Source organism: Carcharodon carcharias, chromosome 6 (assembly GCF_017639515.1).
Source record: "Carcharodon carcharias isolate sCarCar2 chromosome 6, sCarCar2.pri, whole genome shotgun sequence".
NCBI classification, from domain to species: domain Eukaryota; kingdom Metazoa; phylum Chordata; class Chondrichthyes; order Lamniformes; family Lamnidae; genus Carcharodon; species Carcharodon carcharias.
In genome coordinates this window covers 14,332,148-14,344,231 of record NC_054472.1, presented here as the reverse complement: position 1 = coordinate 14,344,231, position 12,084 = coordinate 14,332,148, and positions in this window count along the sequence as shown.

Sequence of the window (12,084 nt, the reverse complement as noted above, 5' to 3'; positions counted from 1 at the left end):
CACACTGTAACATGCAGTAGTTGCTATTCATAACTTTATCACTGTGCCATTGTTTAAACTGACCAGATTCTCATGTTGCTCAAAATGCTTCATGAGAACTATTTTCAGTCAATATTTTTCTCAACAATTAAAATGAAATGAAATGATACTTTAAACAGAAAAAAATATACACTTTATAATAACATGACTATGGTTGTTTAATTAAAGCATTAAAAAATAGACGACTTAAATTAAGTTTTTACTTGAAGGCTGAAAAGGTTTTGGCTTAGATTTGATAATTTTGCCCAGACCAATGACTCTGTTCACATTGAACATCAACCTAATTTCTCAGAGTACACCAGTGCTGCGTGTGGTCATTTCTACTGATGGGATATGTTTCCTTAGTTCCAAACGCTTCCAGCAAAAACTTTTCTTCAAATAATTTTGGACAAGCTCTAAAAGCTGTACTGAGGCAAAAGTTATAGATTTTTCTAACAAAAAAGTCATGAAAGTGATTTAAAAAAATTTATGTTCTGATTACCCATCTGTTGGAACGCATTCATTTTTAAAAGTGGGGAAAAGAAATTGTTATTGAGAAAAAAGTTGAAAAAATGAAAGTGCTTTAAGTAAAATGGTCAATTTAAAATGAAAATTGAATTTTGAAGGCAACAGATTATCTGCCCATGACAAACGATCAATGCTAATCGTGTACACCTGTGAGAGATAGCAATGCAAAAGTACAAAGGAAGGAAGCGAGGTCATTTTTCCCACTGTAGTCTGATTTATTTTTCAAAGAAAACAGGTTGAATTAAGTCTCTTTGAGGGAAGTTGATACAAAGGAAGAGTAGGCTGCAAACTGATGGCGAAAGGGTTATCTCTTGCCACCCATTGGTGAGGGAGGGCAAGTGGGAGACAGGAGAGTAGTAGTTACAGAGTTTGAGATGAGTGACAGTGGAGCAAGTTGGAGAGGGGTCGAGTGGGTCATTCAAAGAGGTAGAGACAGTGATTGGAGTGGAAGTGGTAAATAATGGGATGGTTAAAGGGACATAATGGGAGCTGAGGGAAATTGAAGGCACCACTGTGAGGGCCATATTTTCCCAATAACCCTCCCCCCACCACCCCCCTCCACTCCAACTACAACATACATCTGTTGGTACTCCTTTCCCTGTCTTACCTTGCCATTTCACCCACCATCTCCAAGCTGGGAGAAATTAAAGAGAAAAGAAAACAACAAACAGAAGAGAGGGAATCAATAAAATGAAAACTACAGAGGTGGATAAGAGAATGACCATAATCTTTGCCTTACCTTTTGTGACACCACTGAACACCGACAGGTAACGAGAAGTTTAGATTTTTCATTTTTGTGCAAATAATCCTGATGCATCTCCCACCATACTTAACAGAGATAATACGTGCTTTTTGAGAATTAGTGTCATTATTTAGAGAAATTTGTAGGTAAATTCAGTTCCTGTAAGTACTCACGCAATAAAGTTGGCATAAGTGGCACTTACAAAAAATTGATGTCGCAGTTCAGCTGCAATTTCAAGTTGTCTTCACTGATTTTTCACAATTTGGTTGGATGTGAAATATGCCTTACATACTGTAACATGCCTTGTAAGAGATTTTGGTTATGGATTGTGTTTTAAACTTTGCTTATTGATCCATTGAAATTATCACATTGTTGCCATTTTAATGTAATATATTTGGAAATAGATGTAAGTAATTTACGTAAAAATAAGACTGAGGAAATTAAAACTTAGCAAAGTCATTATCGGATATGAGATGAAATAAAATTCAGAGATAGGCTTTAAGTGTCATTTTATTTTTATTGAAAGTCATGGATGTGCAAAATGTGATCTCAGCCATGCCATCGGAAACCGATAGCGAGCAGAAGTCAAGTCTCTAAATTGGGAGAAGTTCAGTTGACTGAGTTACTCTGGGCTGGTTTTCTATTAGACTGTTATAAAATGGCAGATGCCCAGGAGCAGGCCAACAGCCTGTCTTCTCATGCGGGATCAAATCATTGGTCAGGTCTCAGCAGGAGTCTCGGCACCTCAATTTAGAGGAGTTGTCAAAGTCTTGGAGAGGATGAAAAGGGTTTGGGTGACACCAAGGATGAGGGACTCCAGTTTTGTGGAAAGATTGGAGAAGCTGGAATTATTCAAATTAGACCAGAGAAGGTAAAGCAGGGACCTAATAGAGGAATTCAAAATTGAGGTGTTTTGACAGAGCAGGAAGGGAGAGATGATTTCCTCTAGCTAGTGAGTTGTATATTTAAAATGATTGGCAAAAGGACGAGAGGTGGAATCAGGAGATTTCTTTTCACACAGAGGGTTGTCAAGATTTGGAAAGGAAGGTTGGTGAAAGCAGACACTCTAGGAACTTCCAAAAGGAAATTGGGCATGTATTTGAAGAGGATTGGTTTTCTGAATAACGCGGGAAAAGTTGGGGTATAGAAATAAATTGGACAGCTCTTTCAATGGTGTAGGACAGGCACAACAGGCCGAATGGCCTCCTTCTGTGCTGTAAAATTCTATGAATGATGTTCGGGCCAGGAAAACCTGAAAATCCTACAAATGGATGTGACCTTGAGCTTTGGGGGAAAACACAAAAACAGGAAACAGCATGGAAGGAAATAATGTTCCTACTCTTGGCTAGATTTTATTTAATTGCGCTGCTGCCATGTACTTTTACTGCTATGATTAATGATATTAATTCTGCTTAGCATCATGCAGGCTGCTGTATTTCCCCCTCTCTAACTTAATGAGCCATGTGCCATGTGTGGTATGGTTTCCATGCAACTGGGCAGCCCCACGGTACCTTCCTAATGTGGTCGTTCTTCATGTGCAAAGCAAATCACCAAATGTCAGTGGGCTCTTTGAAAGGAACATCTCAGCCAGATACAATTTGCTCCTTAGTTTGATACGCACATCCTTGAGTTTGCCAGAAATTATTTGCTGAATTATAATTGGAAATTCATAATTCTGAGGTTCCCAGCCTCTACCTCTCTTTCCTGCTTGCTTCATGCCTCGCAGTTATTAACCAGGTCAATAAGTACCCCCTCCCCCACAAAAAGAAATGTTGTACCTAGAAGTATTGCTATTTTTGGAAATTGGGAGATGTGCCGTTTATTTTTATTTTAAAGGCTTCAGGTGGAATTGTTCATATATTATCGATTAGTGTGTGAGAATGAATGCACTGGCTCAGACTGAAGTAGAACTAAATAGTGAATTATGCTCATGGGTTTGTATAAACACATGGGGCATAATAGCAATCATTCAAATACATTTAATAAGATAAGGATTTGTTAAAGGCAAATTGTGTTTAGCTAACTTGATTGAGTTCTTCGATGAAGTAATGGAAAGGTTTGATAAAGATAGCATTGTTGATGTGTATAGGGACTTTCAAAAGATGTTTGACCAAATACCACTTTATTGACTTGTTAGAAAAATTGAAGCCCATGGGATTAAAGGGACAGTGGCTGTCCAGGGACAGGAAGCAGAAAGCAGTGGTGTTTCAGACTGGAGGGTATACAGTGATGTTTCCTAGGGGTCAATGTTGAGACCTTTGCTCTTTTTGATATATATATTTAATAACCTGGACTTGGGTATACAAGGGTTAATTTCAAAATTTACAGATGACACAAAGCTCAGAAATGTAGTAAACAATGAGGAGGATTGTAACAGGGAGACATAGACAGACTAGTGAAATGGACAAATCACATGGCATGTGAAATTAAACCCAGAGATGTGTGAAATGATACATTTTTGTAGGAAGAAGGAGGACAGGCAATATAAGGAAATGGTATGACTTTAAAGGGGTGCAGAACAGAGAGACTTGGGGGTGTATACAAACAAATCTTTTTAGGCGGCAGGCCAAGTTGAGAAGGCTATTTGAATCTCAGAATGAATCACAGAATGGTTACAGCACAACCGGAGGCCATTTGGCCCATTGTGTCTGTGCTGCCTTTCGAACGGAGCAATTTACCTAGTGCCATTCCCCGCCTTCTTGCACATTCTTTCTTTTCAGATAACCATCCAATTCCCTCTTGAACCATACTATCAGGCAGTGCCTTCACATCCTTCCTAAAGTGTGGTACCCAGAACTAAATGCAATACTCCAGCTGAGGCTGAAATAGTGTTGTATAAAAGTTTAACATTACTTCCTTGTTATTGTACTCTATGCCCTTATTAATAAAGCCTAGGCCGCTGTATACTTTATTTACTGGCATGCTTGATCGGCATCCCATCCACTACCTTCAACATTCACTCCCTCCACCATTGATGCACAGTGGCAGTAGTGTGTACCATCCACAAGATGAACTCCAAGGTTCCTTCAACAGCACCTTCGAAACCTGCAACTTCCACCATCTAGAAAGACTAGGGCAACAGACCCATGAGAACACCGCCACATTCAAGTTCCCCTCCAAGTCATTCACCATCCTGACTTCAAAATATATCGCCGTTCCTTTACTGTCGTTGGGTCAAAATCCTGGAACTCCCTCCCTAACAGCACTGAGGGTGTACCTACACCACATGGACTGCAGTGATTCAAGGAGCAACTCTCCACTACCTTCTCAAGGGCAGGAAGGGATGGGCAACAAATACTGACCTAGCCAGTGACTCCAAACCTAGGAGTGAATAAATAAAAATACTCTTTCAACCTGTCTTACCACCTTAAATGATTTATGCACACATACACCCAGGTCCCTCAGCCCCTTTAGAATTGTATCCTTTATTTTATATTATGTGATCTTCCTACCAAAGTGAATCACTTCACACTTCTCTGCATTAAATTTCATCTGCCATTTTTCTGCGTATTCCACCAACCTGTCCATACCCTTTTGAAGTTCTACACTATCCTCATCATTATCCTGGTACTTCCAAGTTTTGTATCGTCCACAAATTTTGAAATTTTGCCTTGGATACTAGGGTCCAGATTATTGATACATATCAGAAAGAGTAGGACTCCTCACACCAACCCCTGAGGAACTTCAATATAAATTTTCTTCCAGTCAGAAAAGCATCCATTAACCACTACTCTCTGTTTCCTGCTGCTCAGCCAATTACATATTCATGTCGCTACCATCTTTTTTATTCCATTTGCCCACAGGTCTGTCGTGCGGCAGTTTATCAGATGCCTTTTGGAAGTCCATGTACATCACATCAGTAGCATTACCCTCATCAACCCTCTCTGTTACCTCATCAAAAAACTCCAGCGAGTTAGTTAAACACAATTTGCCCATAATTAACTCCACATTTGCCCAATGTTGACTGTTGATCGTGTCCTGAATTTTCATTTCTAGAAGTTTCCCCATCACTGAGGTTAAACTGACTGGCTTGTAGTGGCTGGACTTATCTTTACCCCCTGTTTTGAACAAGGGTGGAACACTTGCAATTCTCCAGTCCTCTGGCACCACCTCTTAGTCTAAGGAAGTTTGGAAAGTTGTGGCCAGTGCCTCTGCAATTTTCACTCTCACTTCCCTCAGTATCCTTGGATGTATCTCATCTGGTCCTGGTGACTTAACTTAAAGTGCAGACATCCTATCCAATACCACCTCCTTATCCCTTCAAGTGTCTGAATTACTTCCTCTTCCATCATGACCTGGGCAGCAGCTTCTTCCTTGGTAAAGACAGATGTAAGGTAGTCACTTAATACCTCAGCTATACCCCCTGCCTCCATGCATAAATCCCCTTTTTGGTCCATAAATCAGCCCTTCTAATCTATTTAGAAGAAGTATTTTGGCACACTTGGCTTTATTAAGACAGGCATAGAGTACAAAGTAAGGAAGTTATGCTAAACCTTAATAAGTCACTGGTTAGGCCTGAGCTGCAATATTTTGTTCCATACAGGGCACTGCACTGTAGGAAGGATGTCAAGTTCTTAGAGTGCAGAAGCCATTTAATAGATACACTAAGGGTGATGTAGAGAGATTCGAGAAGCTGGGGTTCTTCTCAATAGAGCAGGGAAGGTTAGGACGAGATTTACTAGAGTTGTTCAAAATCATGAGTAAATAAGGAGAGGCTGTTTTCAGTGCCAGGAAGGTCAATAACCAAATGAGACAGATTTAAGGTGATTGGCAAAAGAGCTGGAGGTGACATGAGGAAGCATTTCTTTCCACAACAAATTGTTGTGATGTGAAATGCACTGTCTGAAAGGTTGGTGGAAGCAGATTCAATAATAACTTTCAAAATGAAATTGGATGTATATACTTAAAGGGGGAAAACAGGGCTATGAGGAAAGAGGGGGAGGGAGTTGGACAAATCCCTGACACCGTTCTAGTAAATCTCCTCTGCACCCTTTCTAAGGCCATAACATCCTTCATAAAGTGCAGAGCCCAGAAATGAACAGAATATTCCAGCTGAGGCTTAACCAGTGTTTTATAAAAAAAACTTCTCATTGCTTTCCTTGCTTTTGTACCTAATATAAAATTCTAACGTGAGTCACTGGCTAGGCCTCAGCTGGGGTTTTGGGCCCAATTCTGGGTACCACCATCCAGGAAAAATGTAAAGTCCTTAGGAAGGGTGCAGCCGAGGTTTACCAGGATGTTGCCAAGGACGAGGGGCTTCAGTAATGGGGAAAGGTTGGGAAAAGTTAGGACAGTTCTCCTTGGAACGGAAAAGGTTAAGAAGTGACCGAATAGAGGTTTTCAAGATGATGAGAAGCTATGATGGAGTAGTTCCTCTTGGCAAGTGGGGCAATAACCAGAGGTTGCAGATTTAAAGTCATTGGGAAGGGTCTAAAGGGGAGATTAGGAGAAATTCTTTCAGAGAGTAGTTAAGATCTGGATCTCTTTACCTGAAAAGGTGGTGGAAGCTGATTCCATAAATAAGTTGAAAGTTGGATGGTACTTGACTCTCAGGGTTCCAATCATAAAGTAGGATGTGGGACAAAGAACCATCTTTAAAGAGTCAGCACAGGCACGACGAGCCAAGCCTTGTCCTTCGCTGTATAATTCTATAATGTTGATGCAGCTTTTCTCTCTCTGCTTATTATGTTAAATGGACTTGTTACCAAGTTACTTCTTTATGCCACAACTCTAATCTAATCTCAGCAGGTCTGGCAGCATCGGCGGAGAAGAAAAGAGTTGACATTTCAAGTCCTCATGACCCTTCAACAAATGAGGACTCGAAACATCAACTCTTTTCTTCTCTGCCGATACTGCCAGACCTGCTGAGTTTTTCCACGTAATTCTGTTTTTGTTTTGGATTTCCAGCATCCGCAGTTTTTTGTTTTTGTTTTTATCTAATCTAATCTCCTTTATTTATTCAATGTTTGGTCACTTTTTATATTACTTGAGTCATCTAGTATGTATTAGATTACTGAAACATTATCTCACAATCTCTAGTACCATACACAGTGGAGAAGCTTTATTATAAGGCTGGTGCATGGGAGTCTAAGTTAGTACTGGCTCTGTGTAAACTGCAGGCTCACATTTTAGGCTAAAGTCTTGTATCTGTTGCATAACACTCCTTTGGTTAACAGACAGCTCTTGTAATGAAACAAGCCATCATTTGTGACAGAACGTGCAGATTTCATGAAGGAATGCTAGATGATTAAAGAGAGATTTAATTCACTGCAAGTCCTCTATTTCAGTAGACCCACATGTTTCTGCATTGTATCCATCAGTACCTAGATAACGACCAGCTCCCAAAGATGTCACAAACATGTTGCCATAATTAAAATTAAATCAACCTTCAAAAGAATGTAGGCATTTAAAACAATAAAGATCAGTTCAGCAGCAAATCAAATGGCCTAATTGCACTACTCTATCCACTAACTTTGATAAAAGCCAGTTATGCAATAATATTCCTCGAGAGTTGGTACTTACCAAGTCTTGTATTTGAAAAACTTGTGAAGAAGAAAATCCATTAACCTAGAACAATGGCATTTTGAATGTTAAAGGTTAGTAGCTTTGAATCCTACATAATTTTACCAAAAGGAACATCAATCAGTTCTTTTTAAACTCACATGTAGGATGCTCATCTCATCCAACTAAGACTTTTGCCCTACCACATTTTAAAATAATTTTTCACTGGCCTGAAGTTACAGGTCACAATTCAAAGAAAGGAAACTTAAAAAGCAAACGCTTACTCTGGTATCATTCATGCCTTTGTTACGTCTATACTCAATGATTCCAATGCTCTCTTGGCTGGCTTCCATCTGCCACCCTCCATAAATTTGAGCTCAGCTGCCCATATCCCAACTTGCCTCAAATTCCCTTCATCCCTGTCAGAGCTCGGTGACTTATGTTGACTTCCAGCCCGGCAATACCTCAATTTTAAAATATTCATCCTTTTTTACCCCCCCCCACCCCCCCAGCCTCTCCATGCCTCAACCGTCTCTATCCATAGAACATCCCCAAGCCCTACAACCCTCAGATCTCTGTGCTCCTCTAGTTCTGGCATCTTGCATATTTTCTTCGCTCTACATTGTTGGTTGTGCCTTCAGTTACCTCAGCCCTAAGCTCTGAAATTCCCTCCTTATCCCTCTCTGACTCTCTTTCCTCCTTTAAGACACTCATTAAAACCTATCTCATCGACCAAGCTGTTGGTCACCTGCCCAATGATCTCATTGTAGGCTTGATATCAAGATTTGTTTTATAATCAGTCCTGTGAAGCACCTTGGGATGTTTTATTATGTTAAACATGCTATATAAATTCAAGTTGTTTTTTAGTATGAATTTTAATTAAGAAAAGTGATTTAATTTAATTAAGGGTCAGGCCAACCATAAGTGGCAGTGATATCTCAGACTGACTAAGATTAATTGCTTCAAGTTCTTTCAACTATTCATGGTGTAGAATTACACATTCGGCTACTTTGATTACTCTTTACCTTAAGAGTTATATTTTAGCAGGCCGACTGCTCATCACAGTTTCATATTACTAATTTTCCATTATGTGCAATCTGGAATAAAATTTCTCTCCCTTACTGAAATGGAAACATTTTAATAGGAATGTTCTTGAGGAATTGTATGCTATATGGTGCAGAAACCTGGGCAAGATCAAGAAGAGAAGAACCAGTGACTGGATACTAATGAGATACAGATGGTGAGATGATGTGTGCATTGATCAGAAAGGACGGAATCAGAAACCAGCACATTAGGGGGTTCATGAGGCATTCAAGAGGACATTAGATGACGATTTGAATAGAAATAATGTGCAAGGGTACAAGGAAAAGGCAGGGCAATGGCACTAGGTCTTAATGCTCATTTGGGAAGCTGGTGCAGGCATGAAGGGCTGAGTGGCCTCCTTCTGTGCCATTAAGATTCTGTGATCCTGTGAGGGGGTCAGCGAAGATTGTGGGAGCATCGGAGAAATTAGCTGAAAAGGGTTTGAAATGGTGTAGTCATCTGTTGTGGAGAGAGAGAGAGAGAGAGACAATGACGACAACGACATGTGGTTGGATGAGTGATGGAGATGGGCTGCCACGAAGGAGGAGAAGAGGAAGGACTCCGACCAGATGGGAAGATGCAACGGCGAGAGACTTAAATGCAGCAGGATCAGAAGAGGATGGGGTGACTGACAGGAGGAGATGGAGGAGGGTGATCCACCAGCATTGTGGTGGTCCCAAGTAAAATGGGAGAGGCCAAAAGAAGAAGCTGTTCTTCAGGAAACATGTGCCCATGCATGGATTCAATTTTAAAGGATAATCGGTATGATTTCTCTGTACTAAGAAGCATTTCTATAATTGGCACTGCAGGGATGTTTCTCACATGACAAAAGTTCTGATTTTGGCTGTGCTGAGGCCCAAGTCCTGTGGAATCCATGACACTGTGATTCAGAAGTGAGAATGCTTTCACTGAGCCAAGCTGAAAGCCAGCAGTGGAACTATTTACTGGCAATTCTACAAAGTTTTGATTGATTCACAATTTCTTCAATAACAAGGCAGCCCTTCCCAGCCTTCATCAGGAACTGGAGAACATCCAAAACATGGCCAAATGCCATGTTAACATGCCTGTCAATCAATGGCCACCTTCAACAAGGAAAGGCCCCAACTCATTCTACCTGACCATCAACAACACTTCTCTCAGAAGACAAAGTCATGTCTTCATCCCAAAGCTAATGCAGTGTGGCATTACCACCATGCTAGGACAAAGATAGCAACTTAAAATTGGGGATTGATGGCTTCTGGTGGGCCATCAGAAATGAAATTTCAAGAAGGCCCATCACCATTACAGGGGAACTAAAGGTGGGTAATAAATGTAGACTTCCCTGCATTGTCCACACCTCAAGAACAAAATTTTGAAAATAACTGAAGATCAAAGCTGGGACCAGGGTACAAAGGAATTCAGTTCTCCGTCATCTTTTGGATTTTCCTTTCACGTGACAATATGACCTTGGCAGACGTGGCAATCTTCAGGAGCTACTTAAAACAATTCCTAAACGCAGTTGATGACAGGTGTTTGCAACTGCAGAAATTGCTTTGCAGGTCAGGACTTTAGCAGCTTTTTAAAAAATATATTTCAATGAAGAATAAAACTTAGATAAGCATAAGTATCTGCAACAAAAAGTTTATTTGGACTAAATTTCCTTACATTTAATAACACTTACAATAAATATCTGGCCAAAATTGTTACTTTGTGTCACGTAAAGGGCAGTTTTTGGGCTTAGAAAATTGGATTAGAATTGACACAGACTCAATCTGTTTAGATGAGAGAGAAAGGAGACTTTCACCCATCAGCTTGGGCTGGATATTCTAATTGAAGTCTCAGGGGTAAAAAGGACAAGAGAGTAAGTTTACAGAGATGGCTCGGACACTCATCATGCTGGCCCCTTTAACTTTCACCATATATAACAATGACTTGCATGAAAAAGTCGTTTTATATCCAGGTTTGCAGCTGCCACTAAGTTAGGAGGCACAGTAAATTTTGTGAGTGGGAGGAAAATTTTACAAAAGCACAGAGGCCTAGGACCTGTGTGGACAGATGGAATAAAAGCGGAACAAGCTGGAAACACTCAACAGGCCTGACAGTATCTCGATGGAGAGAAAAACAGTTTAAATGGGCTGGATTTTATGCACCCCCTGTCGGCGTGTTTGAAGGCAGGGAGGCGCGTAGAATCCAGCGTGTGGCCTTGCTGCTGCCTAGCTGTCCTCCCCTCATCTGTGTGAAATTTAACAGGGAGTGCTGTAGGAGTCAGATGGCCTGCCCGCCTACCTGCCTTTGGGCCTATTGAGGCCATTAAGTGGCCAATTAACCTTATTTTACCCACAGCAGGGGGAGGCACACACCAAGCAAGTAGCCCAGTAGCTTTAGCTGTCTGGGCTGGTGTCGGGCGAGGGGGTTTGGCTACCTCCTTTGTCGGCCCCCCCTGTGCCCATTGAAGGCACCCACCTACCCCCCTGCTCCCACAAAGATCACACTTTCCCTTTACCAAGCCCTGGTCTCTTAAACCCACCCCCCCCCCCCCCCCCCCCCCCCCCCCCCCCCCACCATCCTCAGCCCCTGTCACCAGTGAAATTCCCCCCCACTTACCTTGGTGTCTAGATCCAGCAACAATCTCCACTGGGGACTTCCTGTTGTTCCAGCGGTTGCCACTGCTCCTGCCCAGTGCTGCTGGCACTACAGAGCTACCAGCCATCCTGATTGGTTGGTAGCTCTCTGAGGTGGGACTTGCTGTCTTTGAGGGACGGAGATCCTCCAGCCTATTAATGGCCAACTGACCATTAAACGACAGCGGGGCAGCTATTCTTGCCTTGGTAGGGGGTTCCCCACCGACCTTTTAGCCACAGCAGGGTCAGGGACCACAGCCCAACATTTCAGGTTGTGACATTTCATCAGAACTCAGGTGGCAAATGAGTTTGTTGTAGGGGGCTGAGAGGCCAGAATATTTTCTTAGTTGCAAGAGATTAGGAGCTGTGGGGGAGCAAAGAGAGTTAGGGGCCTGTGTACACAGGCCACTAAAAACGAGGAGCCAGATACAAGTAATCAAAAATTATCTCAAGACGATTGGAACACATCAGTGAGGAAGTAATGCTTCAGTTGTACAGAACCTTGATCTGACTCCTTCATGAGTACTACATTCAGTTTTAGACACCAACCCTCAGAAAATATATTTGGACCTGAGAGGTTGCACAGCACAGATTCACCAGGATACTACCAGG